Source organism: Herpailurus yagouaroundi, unplaced genomic scaffold, assembly GCF_014898765.1.
Source record: "Herpailurus yagouaroundi ecotype Mexico unplaced genomic scaffold, PumYag 182, whole genome shotgun sequence".
Taxonomy (NCBI): Eukaryota; Metazoa; Chordata; class Mammalia; order Carnivora; family Felidae; genus Herpailurus; species Herpailurus yagouaroundi.
This window is the reverse complement of record NW_024412413.1, coordinates 25,378,090-25,393,302: the sequence shown is the minus strand read 5'-3', so window position 1 is coordinate 25,393,302 and position 15,213 is coordinate 25,378,090. Positions and strand designations below refer to the sequence as shown.

The 15,213-nt window shown below is 39.5% G+C and overlaps 1 protein-coding gene and 1 pseudogene across 2 annotated transcripts in view; both read right to left on the bottom strand.

Annotated features, from left to right (window-relative positions):
* USP44 (ubiquitin specific peptidase 44) overlaps positions 1-10,432 on the bottom strand; it is a 54,714-nt gene extending 44,282 nt beyond the window's left edge. Inside the window, exon 1 of one of the 2 annotated variants that reach the window (XM_040491173.1) lies at positions 10,333-10,432. The gene's annotated coding sequence lies outside the window, so the exon portion shown is untranslated. The remainder of the gene's footprint in view (positions 1-10,332) is intronic. The other variant, XM_040491175.1, reaches the window with a different exon arrangement.
* A 2,293-nt stretch (positions 10,433-12,725) lies between these two features.
* On the bottom strand, positions 12,726-14,615 carry LOC121041045 (heterogeneous nuclear ribonucleoprotein A1-like; annotated as a pseudogene).
* Between the last annotated feature and the right edge of the window lie 598 nt (positions 14,616-15,213).

Genomic DNA, 15,213 nt, shown 5'->3' with positions numbered 1-15,213 from the left:
GAGAGAGAGAGAGAGAGAGAGAGAGAGAGAGAGAGCGAGAGAGCATGAACATGAACCGGGGAGGGGCAGAGAGAGGGAAACACAGAATCCAATGCAGGCTCCAGGCTCTGAGCTGCCAGCACAGAGCCCGACGCACGGCTTGAACTCATGAGCCATGAGATCATGACCTGAGCCAAAGTCGGACACTCAACCGACTGAGCCAGCCAGGCACCCCATCTACCAAAATACTTTCAATCGTTTGATTAACAAATCTAATGGAGGGAGGAGAGGATTATGAGTTATCTCAAAGATATATTAAGGACCTCATATCTATATAAATAGATTGAGGAAAGGAGGAATTGTGCATTAGTTATAAAGCCTTTCACTGCAGACAATTTATATCTCAAAGAATTTTCACATTATCTTTCTTCATATTTATCATTATATAGCTGAGGAAATTATTAAGATATTAAGTGACTTGTCTGAAGCCACACGGCATTGATCAGACCTGGGATTAGAAAACAAGTCTTCCTATGACCAGCCATTGTTCTTCACAGCATGCGTACCTTATAGATACCATTGTTCTCTGCAGTGTACTTTATAGATACCATGGAAGTGATTTCTTTTGAGAGATAGTTATTAAAGCACTTCCCACCTCTCAACTTATCTACTTTTCAAAAAAAGTCCTTAAACCTGACTGTCTAAATTAAACAGAAGATAGTGTTAGTATCTCCAAGAAGAATTTGTATAAATATAATGAGAAAAATTGATTTAGAGAATTTTACCTGTAGTTTATTTCTTGCTAGATTGCTTCCTTGCCAAGCTAATTTGACCTACATTTAAAGGTGTCCAAATCGGGGCGCCTGGGTGGCTCAGTCGGTTGAGCGGCCGACTTCGGCTCAGGTCACGATCTCGCGGTCCGTGAGTTCGAGCCCCGTGTCGGGCTCTGTGCTGACAGCTCAGAGCCTGGAGCCCGTTTCAGATTCTGTGTCTCCCTCTCTCTCTGACCCTCCCCTGTTCATGCTCTGTCTCTCTCTGTCTCAAAAATAAATAAACGTTAAAAAAAAAAAAAGGTGTCCAAATCAACTGAGATGTCATTCTATCATAATTATAGAAGCTCTTCTACCAAAATGTATTCACTCATAAATAGGTAAACTCATGACCTTGGAGAATGGACAGAAAAACAGATAAGACAGTCTCAAAGAAGAAACAGAAATGTATTTGCTTTCTTTTTTTTTTTTTTAATTTTTTTTCAATGTTTTTATTTATTTTTGGGACAGAGAGAGACAGAGCATGAAAGGGGGAGGGGCAGAGAGAGAGGGAGACACAGAATCGGAAACAGGCTCCAGGCTCTGAGCCATCAGCCCAGAGCCTGATGTGGGGCTCGAACTCACGGACCGTGAGATCGTGACCTGGCTGAAGTAGGCCGCTTAACCGACTGCACCACCCAGGCGCCCCAGAAATGTATGTGCTTTCTAAGCTACTCATTGTAGGATGGGTGTAGGGATCAACTGGTTCATAATTAAAACTTTACTCATCTTCCTGATCTGAGCTGTATCCTTATTTACTCCATCTGCATTTTATGTGAAATGCGTTGATGGTCACGAATCTGTTTCTTTGGTTATACTCAGTGATACAGGAAGTGTCCTAATAAGCACTAGAATCTGAATAATAAGGATAATGGCTTTGGTCTGAAATTTGCAGATAGGACAGTGGAAGCTGGGGCAAAATGACTGGTCCAGAGTCATACAATGGGATACATAGCTCCCTGGATCCCAAAGGACAGTTGTTTCCTCCAAGATTTGGTGACTCAGAAACCTCATGTTTTTAGAAAATTCTCCCTTAGGGCAAATAAAAATTTCTTTACTTATAATATTTACCATCTGGGACTATTTCTGCCCTGCAGGGCCTCACTGGACAACCTGCTTCTGTACCCTCTCTGCCCCACCTCAGTCTCTTTTATATCTTGTACATCTTAGGTTCAGAAGCTGCTTTATTTCCTGAGGAAATTTCTCCAACCAAGAGTTTTCAGTATTTTAGATCTTTTTCTCTCTCTTTTTATTGACCACTTGTGCCTACTTGCAAAAGATTTAACATGTCTTTAATACCTTTTGTCCTTTCTTCTCCCACTCCCAGTCTCCAATCTCTTCTTTTTATTTTACTCCTTATTTTAGATAATAGAATCATCATCTAGTCAACCATTTATTTTAGATACCTTAGGATCATCTTTTATTCCCCAACCCAGCATTATCCATCACATTGAATCAGGGACCAAATCTTGCCAGTTCTATCATTTAAGTGTCCCTAAGACCTATTTCTCTTTTCAATGCCACTGCCCCAGCTCTCATTCTTATCATTCCTTGTCAGCACTATTATAATTAGCCTCTATACTCAATTCTCTGCTTCTATTCTCTCTGTGCTACCCTATTACATATTACATATTACCCTCATTACATTGTCAAAAACCTTACAATTTGATGAGAAAAATGAGATATGTGCATAATAAAAAATTAGAGAATAGCACAAGATAGAATTTATAATCCAATGCTAAAAGTTGTGTATTAGCCACACAGTATTGTGTGAAGTCAGGAAATAGCGGTTATCACTCAGAAAATTTCTAGAGGAATCTGCCTGGAAATGGTTTAAAGGACAGGTGGTATGCAGGGAGAAGTTGAAAAAATGCTCCATGTTGTAATGAATGAATTCACTAATTTGTTAATTAACAGTAACAACAATAACATAACGACCCTTTAATTGAACACCTATAATATGCTAGTTTGCAGGATAGGTGTTATTACCTGCCCTCTTAGCCTTTCTGATCTGGGTTACAGGTGAAGTAATTGAGCTCTGAAATTTTAAATAATATGCCTGACATCACAATAAATTTCAGAACTGACATTTAAACTCAGGTGTGTTCGGGGCGCCTGGGTGGCGCAGTCGGTTAAGCGTCCGATTTCAGCCAGGTCACGATCTCGCAGTCTGTGAGTTCGAGCCCTGCGTCAGGCTCTGGGCTGATGGCTCAGAACCTGGAGCCTGTTTCCGATTCTGTGTCTCCCTCTCTCTCTGCCCCTCCCCCGTTCATATTCTGTCTCTCTCTGTCCCAAAAATAAATAAACGTTGAAAAAAAAATTTTTTTAAACTCAGATGTGTTTGGTTTTAAAGCTCAGGGTTATTTCACTGTTTCACTAAAATTCATTCAGATTATCTCCGACAGTGTGGAAATTAGTATAGAAGTGGTGTTAAAGGGGATTGCAAACCCACATATCTGATTTTGAGGTCATTTTTATGGCACAAAGGACTATATTCATTACCTTCAGCATTTATAATCAAGGGATAGATTAGAGATCAATAAGACATTGTTACTGCCTTCAAGGAGCTCGATGTGCCGGGGAAGACTGGCAATACAGTGTGATCAGTGTTATAATGATGAGAAAAGATCAGGGAAACAAAAAGTTGAGGTTAATAGACCTGTTGTGTTCTAGCCCTGCTTCTGACATTAACTAATTTGTTGTTGTTGTTATTGTTTTTTTAAGTAGTCTCCATGCCCAACATGGGCTCAAACTCATGACTCTAAAATCTAGAGTCATATGCTCTACCAACTGAGCCAGCCAGGTGCCCCTGATAGTAACTAGTTTAGACAAGTCATTTAACTAATAACAAGTTTGTTTTTTCTTTCTTTTTTTTAAAATAATTTTTAATGTTTTATTTATTTTTGAGAGAGAGAGAGAGAGAGAGAGAGAGAGTGAGTATGAGCAGGAGGGGAGGGGCAGAGAGAGAGGGAGACACAGAATCCAAAGCAGGCTGACCTGAGCTGAAGTCAGATACTTTAAACGACTGAGCCACCCCAGGTGCCCCACGAGTTTGTTTTTTCTTCTGTAAAATGAAGGGGCATGACTAAATAAAGAAACTTCTTAGTTATTGAAAACTCATTGCTTTGTTTAAAAGTATTTATTTATTTTTTTGTTCGTTTATTTAAGTAATCTGTACACCCAACATGGGGCTTGAGCTCACACCCTGACATTGAGAGTCACATGCTCTTTGGACTGAGCCAGCCAGGTGCCCCCTCATTGTTCTTTTTATTCCTAACTTTTAGTTCTATTTTTGCTTTTCCATTTCATTCATTCATTGAGTCATTCATCAGTCCTTCATTCCATCCACGTGTTCCAGGCACTACGTGGTACACTGGGAACACAAACATAAGATATGGTAACCCCTTCCCCCACAGGCTTGAGGTATGGATAGGTAAATTCAATGTAGTGTCACAATAGAGGCATTTACAAAGCGCTATGGGAAAATGGTGGAGAGAATGTGGGGTGGGATGAGGATGAGGATGGGGAGCAGAAAATTTGACAAGGAGGTGACATTTACAAAGACTCTCAAAGAGTCAGTAGGAGATTGCTAAAACAAGTGCACATGGGACTTCAAGGCCAACTTTTTTTTGGTGAAGCTGTGCTTGTACTGTCTGTGATCAGCTGCTTCTAGGATTGATTTAGCTAATTTGGCTGGTTGGACAAGCATCTTTTCCGTGTTTCTCACTTCATGTTTTCTTCCCCCAGAAACTATTCTCTTTCAAAGAGGACTGCCTTCCCAGACACAGTTGTATTTTATAAGTCTTTATCCCTCTAAAAGTCTAATATTCTAGCATGAATCTAAAAGATTGTATTAGAGGGGCACCTGGGTGGCTCAGTTGGTTAAGTGTCTGACTCTTGATTTTGGCTTTGGTCATGATCTCACAGTTGTGGGATGGAGCCCTGAGTCAGACTCTGTGCTGATGGTGTGGAGCCTGCTTGGGACTCTCTCCGTGCCCCAACCCCCCTCTAAATAAATAAATAAACATTAAAAAAAAAGATTGTGTTAGAGTATTATGAAATGTTATCGTGTCAAAACTCTGGAACTAGGTGTGACCAGGAAGGATTTTCAGAGTATTAATTAGAAAAAAATTTCAGTGATTTTGGAGTCAAAACAGACCTTCATTCAGATTCCCTTTACCTGTGAAATGGGTGATCTCACAGAGTTGTTTTGAGGATTGAATGAGCTAATATATGTAAAAATAGACGTAGCCAATTACTTAGGTGCATGATAAATGGTATGTGTTTGCTGATAGTGGTGATAGTACCTTATTATGGTGATGTATTTTGTTGCTGAAGATAGCAATAGCTATAGTAAGAATGAACTACAGAGTTAAAAGTACTAGATTAGAGGGTTGCCTGGCTGGCTCAGTTGGTAGAACATTCAACTCTTGATTTCAGGGTTGTTAAGTCTGAGTCTCATGTTAGGTATATAGATTACTTAAAAATAAAAAATATATACATATATTTTTTGAGAGAGTACACACTTGCACACAAGCAAGGCACAGAGGGGCAAAGGGAGAGGTAGAGAGAGAATCTTAAGCAGGCTCTACTCCCAGTACAGAGCCCAATGTGGGGCTCAATCTCATGGCCATGAGATCATGGCCTGAACCGAAATCAAGAGTTGGATGTTTAACCAACTAAGCTACCCAGGCACCCCAAAAATAAAATCTTGAAAAAAAAAGATACTAGATTAGATGGTAGCAGATGATGATTTGTAACTCTGACAACCATTGTGCCTTATTATAGAATAGAGATCAATTTCTTGATGATCCAATTTAAACTTATATTGGTCATACATCTTTATTTATTTGTTCTTAAATTTTTTTTAAGTTTATTAATTTTTTTTAGTAATCACTATACCAAATGTGGGGCTTGAACTCATGACCTCGAGATCAAGAGTTGCATGGCCTTCTGACTGAGCCAGCCAGACGCTGCTGTTTGCTATACATCTAATATAGGGACAAATGGGTAATTATTTCTATGAATTTTTGTGTAATTTTCAAAAAATGTTTATTTATTTATTTTGAGAGAGAGAGAGTGCACACGTGTGAGTAGGAGAGGGACACAGAGAGGGAGGGAGAGAGAGAACCCTGATGTGGGGCTTGAACTCAAGAACCATGAGATCATGACCTGCGCTGCAATCAAGAGTCGGATGCTTGGGGCGCCTGGGTGGCTCAGTCGGTTAAGCGTCCGACTTCGGCTCATGTCATGATCTCACGGTCCGTGAGTTTGAGCCCTGCGTCGGGCTCTGTGCTGATAGCTCAGAGCCTGGAGCCTGCTTCAGATTCTGTGTCTCCCTCTCTCTCTGACCCTCCCCCGTTCATGCTCTCTCTCTGTCTCAAAAATAAATAAAACATTAAAAAAAAAAAGTCGGATGCTTAACTGAGTCACTCAGGTGCCCCACTTTATGTAATTTTTATAGTTAAAAAATGTTAAAGGAAATCATGGTGGGAAGAAACTCCATTTCTAAACATCTGTCTCCACACAGTCCAGGGGAGGAATTCTTCAGGGCCAGTCTGGCATTGGAGAAAAAGGGAGAAGAGAAGTTTGGGTTACAGAAGTGGGTACCTCACCTCCTGAGGTGCTTACATTTGAAAGTGAGAAAGTTCGCATTAAGAAGCCAGGGAGGGGCACCTGGCTGGCTCAGTTGGTAGAACTAGAGCATGTAACTTTTGATCTTGTGGTTGTTTGAGCCCCATGTTGGATGTAGAGATTACTTACCAATAAAACCTTAAAAAAAAAAAAAAAAAAAGTAGCCAGGGATTACAGGGCTATGTCTTTACTATGTAGATAGTAAAGTCCTGGGAAAAAAAAGATAATGAAAAAGAGGAAAATATAGTTTTTCATGGTATCTGTCATCTCACCTATGACACTGAAGAAGGTGCAGCTCTAAACCTATTCCTCAGTCTACCAGACTGTGAACATAAGATCCTCAACCATGGAAAAATATACAAGAAAAAATATTTAGAAGGAATATGCCAAATGTAATAGTCCTTTCTTTAATTGTTAGGATTATGGGTGATTAATATCCTTTTTAAATTCTTTGTAGTCATTTCCACATTCTACAATAAGCATATATTGTTTTTATAAACAAATTTCATTTAAAAATATTTAACAAGTCTATCACCTATCCAGTGGGAGCTATTGTGTTAATGGTACCTATTATTTCATAAACACTCACTTTTATGCCCAGGGACTATTCATGCAGCTTTGTAAGTATTTTGTCATTTAATCCTCACACTAAGCCCATGAAGTATATACTGTTATTCCCATTTAGAAATGAAGACACTGAGGTATGGAGATCAAGTAACTTGTTTTAGGTCATGTAGTTAACAGGTAGCAACACCAGGATTTGAATCCAGGAAGACTCCAGAGATTCCTATGTATACTTCTACTATGTACGGTGCTTTGGTCTATACATACACTGAGACAACTGGCAGCTCTCAACTTCGGGTCTGCTTTTAGGTATGCCACACACAACATCTATTTGGTGGCTTATAACTTACTTTAATGTTAAAAGCCTTCAGATGCTCTGATAATATTTTTGTTTTTCTTACAATTCTTAGGAAAACAGGTGAGTATTTCATTAGGAAGATAAACTAGAGAATTGAATTCAAATATATACATAAAAGTTTGTTTCATTTCTGAACAAGCTGAACAATGCTATAAAATTCTTTTTTTATGTCATTAGTGTAGCTTTTGCTTTTTAAAAACATTTTATTTCACTTATTTTTTTTTAAGTTTATTTTTTTAGTACTGTCTACACCCAATGTAGGGCTCCAACCTCAGTTTGAGAGTCACACGTTCCATTGATTGATCCAGCCAGGCCCTCCTATAGCTTTTGATTTTTAAGCCACTGTGTCCTAGAGCTAGGTTTCTAGCTCCTGTGAATGAGTGTTTTTAGGAATACAGGACTTTGGATTAAACTTTGGATTGGAATAACTTGTTCTGCAAGTGTTTCTTAAAATGAGCAAATATTTGTAATAAATTTTAACTTGATAAATGAGTGATGTCTTGCAATGCAAGTAGTATGTGATGCTGAATGTCACATGATCACAGTGGGCCAATGGTTCTTGAAATTTGCTTTGATATGCAAGTGCTTTGGATTGCAAGCATGTTTCCAAAACTAAACTATGCTCACAAACCAAAGTTTTACTGTAATTGCAAAGAAGCAGAAAATGTGAACATTTTTTCTTCAGTTAGTGCAACCACTGTAGGAAGATGCTTTTTTGGAAAGTTGAGCAAGAGTAGTAATGTAGATCAAGAGTATAATTTTTGTTTTTGTTTTGTTTTTAAGTAAAGTCTATGCCCAAAGTGAGGCTTGAACACACTACCTGGAGATCAAGAGTCACACACTCTACCAACTGAGCCAGCCAGGTGCCCCATGAGTGTAGTTTTGGTATAGAATATCCTTCTGTAATTCTCTAGCAAACAGTTTTCATACCAAAAACCATAAAGTACCTAGGAATGAACCTAATCAAAGAGGTGAAAAATCTATACACTGAAAACTATAGAAAGCTTATGAAAGAAATTGAAGAAGACCCCCCCAAAATAGAAAAACATTCCATGCTCATCGTTTGGAAAAATATTGTTAAAATGTTGATACTATCCAAAGCAATCTACATATTCAGTGCAATCCCTAAAAAATAACACCAGCATTCTTCACGAGCTAGAACAAACAATCCTAAAATTTGTATGGAACCACAAAAGACCTCGAATAGCCAAAGCAATCCTGAAAAAGAAAACCAAAGCTGGAGGCATCACAATTCCAGGCTTCAAGCTGTATTACAAAGCTGTAATCATCAAGACAGTATGGTATTGGCACAAAAGCAGACACATACATCAATGGAACAGAAGAGAGAACCTAGAAATGGACCCACAAACATATGGCCAACTAATCTTTGACAAAGCAAAAAAGAATATGCAATGGACAAAAGATAGACTCTTCAGCAAATGTGTTGGGAAAACTGGAGAGCAACATGTAGAAGAATGAAACTGGACCACCTTCTTACACCATACACAAAAATAAATTCAAATGGTGTAAGAAGGTGGTCCAGTTTCATAAGTAAACATAAGACAGGAAGCCATCAAAATCCTACAGAAGAAAACAGGCAACAACTTCTTTGACCTCGGCCACACCAACTTCTTACCTGACATGATTCCACAGGCAAGGCAAAAGCAAAAATGAACTATTGGGACCTCATCAAGATAAAAAGCTTCTGTACAGTGAAGGAAACAATCAGCAAAACTAAAAGGCAACCGATGGAATGGGAGAAGATATTTGCAAATGACATATCAGATAAAGGGTTAGTATCCAAAATCTATAAAGAACTTATCAAACTCAACACCCAAAAAACAAATAATCTGGTGAAGAAATGGGCAAAAGACATAAATAGACACTTCTCCTAGGAAGACATGCAGATGGTTAACAGACACATGAAAAAATGCTCCACATCTCTCATCACCAGGGAAATACAAATCAAAACCACAATGAGATACAACCTCACGCCTGTCAGAATGGCTAACATTAACAACTCAGGCAACAACAGATATTGGAGAGGATGAGGAGAAAGAGGAATCCTTTTGCACTGCAGTGGGAATGCACACTGGTGCAGCCACTCTGGAAAACAGTATGGAAGTTCCTCAAAAAATTAAAAATAGAACTACCATATGACCCAGCAATTGCACTACTAGGTATCCAAAGGATACAGGAGTACTGATTCAAAGGGGCACACACACCCCAGTGTTTACAGCAGCACTATCGACAATAACCAAAGTATGGAAAGAGCCCAAATGTCCATTGATGAATGAATGGATAAAGAAAATGTGGTATATATATACAACGGTTATTACTTGGTGATCAAAAAGAATGAAATCTTGCAACAAGGTGGATGGAACTAGAGTATATTATGCTAAGTAAAATAGGTCAGTCAGAAAAACACCAATATCATGATTTCGCTCATGTGGAATTTAAGATACAAAAGAGATGGACATAAGAGAAGGGAAGCAAAAATAATATAAAAACAGAAAGGGAGACAAACCATAAGAGACCCTTAATACAGAGAACAAACTGAGGGTTGCTGGTGGGGTGTTAGGTGTGGGGATGGGCTAAATGGGCAAGGGGCATTAAGCAGGATACTTGTTGGAATGAGCACTGGGTGCAACATGTAGGTAAGGGTGAATCACTAAATTCTATTCCTGAAATCATTGTTACACTATCTGTTAACTAATTTGGATTTAAATTTAAAAAATAATTTTAAATAAAATGCAAATAATTTGAATTCAATAGTATGTAAACCATGAAAAAAAGAGAATCTGACGTTTTAAATATATCTTAAATCAAAAGTAAAAAATCAAAGTTAAAAAAAAAAAAGTTTTCAGCTTTGGAAGAGACCTGATAAAGTCCAGCCAAGTGGTTGACATCTGGACATCTTTGAGTGCCTTCCTCATTTCCCTCCCATCATCTTCCCTTGTCCTATGATTCTAGTAACAAAGGACTCACAGTTTCCAGAGGCAGCCCTTCTGTTTTAGGACTGCTGTTGGTAACTTTTTCTGATGTTGAGTAGAAACAAGTCTTCTGGTAGCTTTTTATTTGTCCTACAAATGATTGAAAGAACAATTTTAATAGATCTGCAACAAATTTTAGTCTATTTTTATTATGTGTGATGGCAGAAGTGAACCCTCAGTATGCTCTGTATTATTATGGATTTATCAGTTAGTGTTCTTTATACGAGACTTTTGTTTCTCCAAGTGTTTTCTGTAGAGTACATTGTATTTTGGCTTACCCTGTCATCTGAGAGGAGGCTGGGATAACTCAAGTACACACACACACCTCCTTTCCTAATCCTTACAAAGTAGATCTTATTATTTCTATTTTACAGATAAGGAAACTGAAGTTAAATAATTTCAAAATCACAAAACTAGAAAATAGCTACATTGGCACTTAGATCTTAGGGTTTCCAAGGGATTAATGCCTGGACTTTGAATCCTTACACTTTACATTGTAATTAATATGCTAAATATCAGATCAAGTGGAATATCTGTGGTAGCAAGGTAAGAGACCTGAGAAGGTCACAGAATTTGTTTGGAGTTGGAATCAGTCTTGCAGTATATCTTGGTTTTGTTTCTACTTGTTTGTGTAGTCTACTGGATGTTATTGGCTTGAAAATATAAATTTGGCTCATTTTTTCCTAAGTGCTTGTACACAGAGGTGCCTGTTTGATCCTTTGATTTAAAAAGAGCCTGTTTAGTATCTTTAGGACTATACGGATGGCATACTGCTACAAAATTAGACTATGCTTCTATTTTGAGATGATTCCATTCTAGGATTCCGGTTAGATTGCTTTTAAGACATAGTATAAAACTTTCCATAAGCGTGACCATTTCTGAAGAAGCCCAGTGCTGAGACAAGTGAATATAGTCATTTCCCCAGAGGATTAGGGAGAGTATTTTGGTACAAGGATACCTAGCACCATCTTCAAATGGACAGGATTTTTGCTAATAAGTTAATAAGTCAAATTTAATTAATAGATGGGAAGGATCAGGAGTAACAGTCAAAAACAAAAGCCTTTATTTTCCAAAATATCCTAAACTCTAAACTCCCCAGAGATGGTTTAAGTATGTATCAAAGCATCTTCCATCCCTAATGGGACAGAAATAAATCACAGTTCTCTGAATTCTCTTTTCTTTCAGGCCTGCCCACACTTCAGAACTTTCTGAATTCTCAGACTTTATACCGATGGCAGACCCCAGCTCCACTCATCCAAAGCTTTCCATTTTGGTCAGTTTGAATCCCTACGAGGCAACTGCTTTCAGAAGGGTAGGTATTATGAGCTCACATAGGGCTGTGGGGGAGGGGTGAGCTGATCTGTGGGGACTCCCCTATTTAGTAGCTGGTCACTCCACTTCAAACAAATCTGCATCACACTGAGGGTTTCCACCCCTTTTTCTAACCCATTTGTCCCTAATGCCTGGGGTTTTGGGTCCTGGGGAGCCATTCTCATGTTATCTTCTCTTTGTTTTTAGGTTGCATTCTGCCTTAACCATAATTATCGTTTATTCTGTACCTTTTAGTTTGGTGGGGAATGCTGAAGTTTTGCTAGCCTTTCAGTTGCTGCCACTCAGGTCCTTTCTAAAGGACAGAGGCTCAAATATCAATTCCTTGATCTGTCTCTGGCTGGCTGAGAAAATCTTAGTGTTGGAGGGGGTTTCTGAGCCCAAATTTCTCTTTCAATTTTCTTTGGTGAAAAAAAAGCAGCTCTTCCCATTTCTGAGTCTTTCATCTCTTAAACTTCTTTGAGGATTGTTCTATCCTCAGAAAAACACAATTTTAGAGGTTCACAGACCTTCCAATACCTAAGAATATACCATCTCCAAATTAGGAACCCTGCCTGCTCTAGTGTCTTTGTGGAGTCATATGGGTTCTGGTCTAGTATGAAGGAATAAGTGATGAATGTGGCTTTTAGGAAGCAATAAACTGATTTCCTCTCAATTTTTTATAATTTCCATAAGCACTTTCAGCCTCCTGTGTTTGAAATTCTGGGAGCACTCTGCATTGTGGCATGGAAAGACATGGTAATTCCCAAGTTGTTTTCATATTTTCTTAGAACTTTAACATCAACACTTCATTTCATAACCATTTTGGGGGAAATGAAACTGAAATTCCCTATCCATTGCATGTGGCAGTAAAGTGACCTCTAGTGGACTTTTCTGGTAGTTTCCAAGAAATTCTGGAACAAGGAGCTGGAGGGGCAGTTCACCGAAGTTAGACTAGCTATTCAGCTACCTAGTGCCCTGAAGTTCAGTTGGATGCATGGTAAGCTTCAATGCCAAGGCTGAGGCAGGTGAGGGAGGTACTTTTGGATGAAGCAAGGTTCATCACTGGTAAAAGTGGCTGCAAGAGACCTTGAGTTCTTTGGAACTAACATTTCTCTAGAAAAGGAAGGACTGAGGATCAGATTATGAACGATGAGTCAGGACGAACCCATTGGATTGATTTTAGAAAAAAAAAGTTGTCTCTTTGAAATAATGAATAGTAAGAATGATATGAAGTCATGATAGACCTTTAGGCAAAGTGAGGGAGGAAGTGTTCCACATTTTATGTTTTGTGTGTTTTTTAAAGACACATGATGAGGCAATTTGACAATCAACAGCATGGGTGCAAAAAAAAAAATCTACATTAAAACCCTTTGTTGGAATACTTTACATTTTCTACAGAAGAGAAACTAAAATAATCTGTTTACACTTAGTCACAAATACAGTCCTCGAGTTTTTTGCCCATGTGTATGGACGCATGAGTATTGTCTAAAACATGTCTTCTTTGTATACAGCAGCTAGGCCCTGCCACCACTGTTCTTGGCTGAGTTCACAAATCTGTGGTAACCTGTAGCTTCCCTGTCACTTCTCTGGCTTCCCTCTCCTGCTAAGCTTTGTTTCTTAGCAGTAATTAAAACCTTCTGCCACTGCCATAGCTACTGCTGCTGCTGGATCCACCATAGCCACCTTGGTTTCATTGTTTGGCAAAATATTGGCCTTCACCGCCATAGTGGCCAGAGCTTCTGCATCCAAAATTTCTTCCTTTCGAGGGTCCAGAGTTTGAAGACTGATTGTTATAATTGCCCAAATCATTATAGTTTCCATTGCTTCCATCATTACCAAATCCATTATAGCTGTCTCCACTGCCACCATATCCACCACCACCTGGACTTCCACTAAAGCCACCAGCTCACTGAAGTTTCCTCCATGACCAAAGTTGTCATTCCCACCAAAACTACCTCCACAACCACCACCAAAGTTTCCAGAACCACTTCAACCTCTTTGTCTGGATGAAGCACTAGCCACCTCTTGCTTAGATAGGGCTTTTCTTACTTTGCAGTTGTGGCCATTCACAGTATGGTATATATATTTTGAGAGAGAGAGCACACATGAGTGGGAGAGGAGAGAGAGAGAGAGAGAGGGCATGTGTGAGTGTCGGGGAGGGGCAGATATAGAGGGAAAAAGAAAGAATCCAAGAAGGCTCCACACTGTCAGTGCAGAGCCTAACACAGGGCTCCAACTCACAAACCATGAGATCATGACCTGAGCTGAAATCAAGAGTTGGATGCTTAACCCACTGAGCCACCCAGGCGCCCCAAAGTGTGTTACTTTTGAAAGACAATCTTGTCTACGGAGTTATAGTCATCAAATGTTACAAAAGCAAAACTGTTCTTGGCACTGCCTTGGTCAGTCATGATGTCAGTCACTTCAGTTTTCACATACTATTCAAAATAATCTCTTAGATGGTGTTCTTCATCACCATCTAAGAAGATGGTGTCTTCTCTATTACCACCAACAAAAATCTTTTTCACAATTAAGTGGGCACCAGGTCTTTGAGAGTCTTCTCTTGAGGCAGCCCTCTTTGGTTCCACAACTCTTCCATCCACTTTGTGTGGCCTTGCATTTGTGGCTGCATCCACCACAGTGGCGTATGTGACAAACTCAAAGGGTCTGCAGTGCTTGGTGTTTGGATCTCTGATTACCACACAATCCATAAACATTCCCCATTGTTCAAAATAGCCCCTTACACTCTCATTGGTTGTTTCAAAGCTCAAACCCCTGATAAAGAGCTTCTGCAGCTGTTCAGGCTCTTTGGGAGCCTCTGACTTAGACATGATGGTGGTAGGAGGGGAGACTTTAATGATGGTTACTCGGTGGCATCCAGGGGTGGAAAGCTTTATGTTCTATTGTTTTTTTTTTTTTTTAATGTTTATTTATTTTTGAGGGAGAGAGAGTGTGAGCTGGGGAGGGGCAGAGAGAGAAAGGAGGACAGAAGAACTGAAGCTGGCTCTGTGCTGACAGCAGTGAGCCCCATGTGGGACTCGAACTCGTGAACCATGAGATCATGACCTAAACTGAAGTTGGACACTCAACTGACTGAGCTACCCATGTGCCCCTGTTTTGTTTTGTTTTTTAAAGATTATCTACTTGGGGAGAGAGAGGGAGAGAGAGAATCCCAAGCAGGCTCTGAGCTGTCAGCACAGAGCCTGATGCGGGGCTCCATCCAACAAATCATGAGATCATGACCTGAGCTGAAATCAAGAGTCAGATACTCAACTGACTGAGCCACCCAGGTGTCCTTTTATGTTCTTTTTTGAGTGCTGCGACTTCTTGTTGGGAGGAAGAAAAGGAAGCGAACATTTTAAGAGTTCCAACTTGGAGCTAAACAGTCTGTCAATCTGTTAGTCTGTCTCTCTGTTTCTGTCTCTCCCACTCTCACCCTGTACCTTTTATCCAGCCCTACACAACAGCCAAAAAATGGGCAAATTCCATATATGGTCATTGCCCAAGGCCTACCCTGCCTCCTTTACTGGCTCTAGATCATGCTTTCTTTCCACTGGACCTGCAC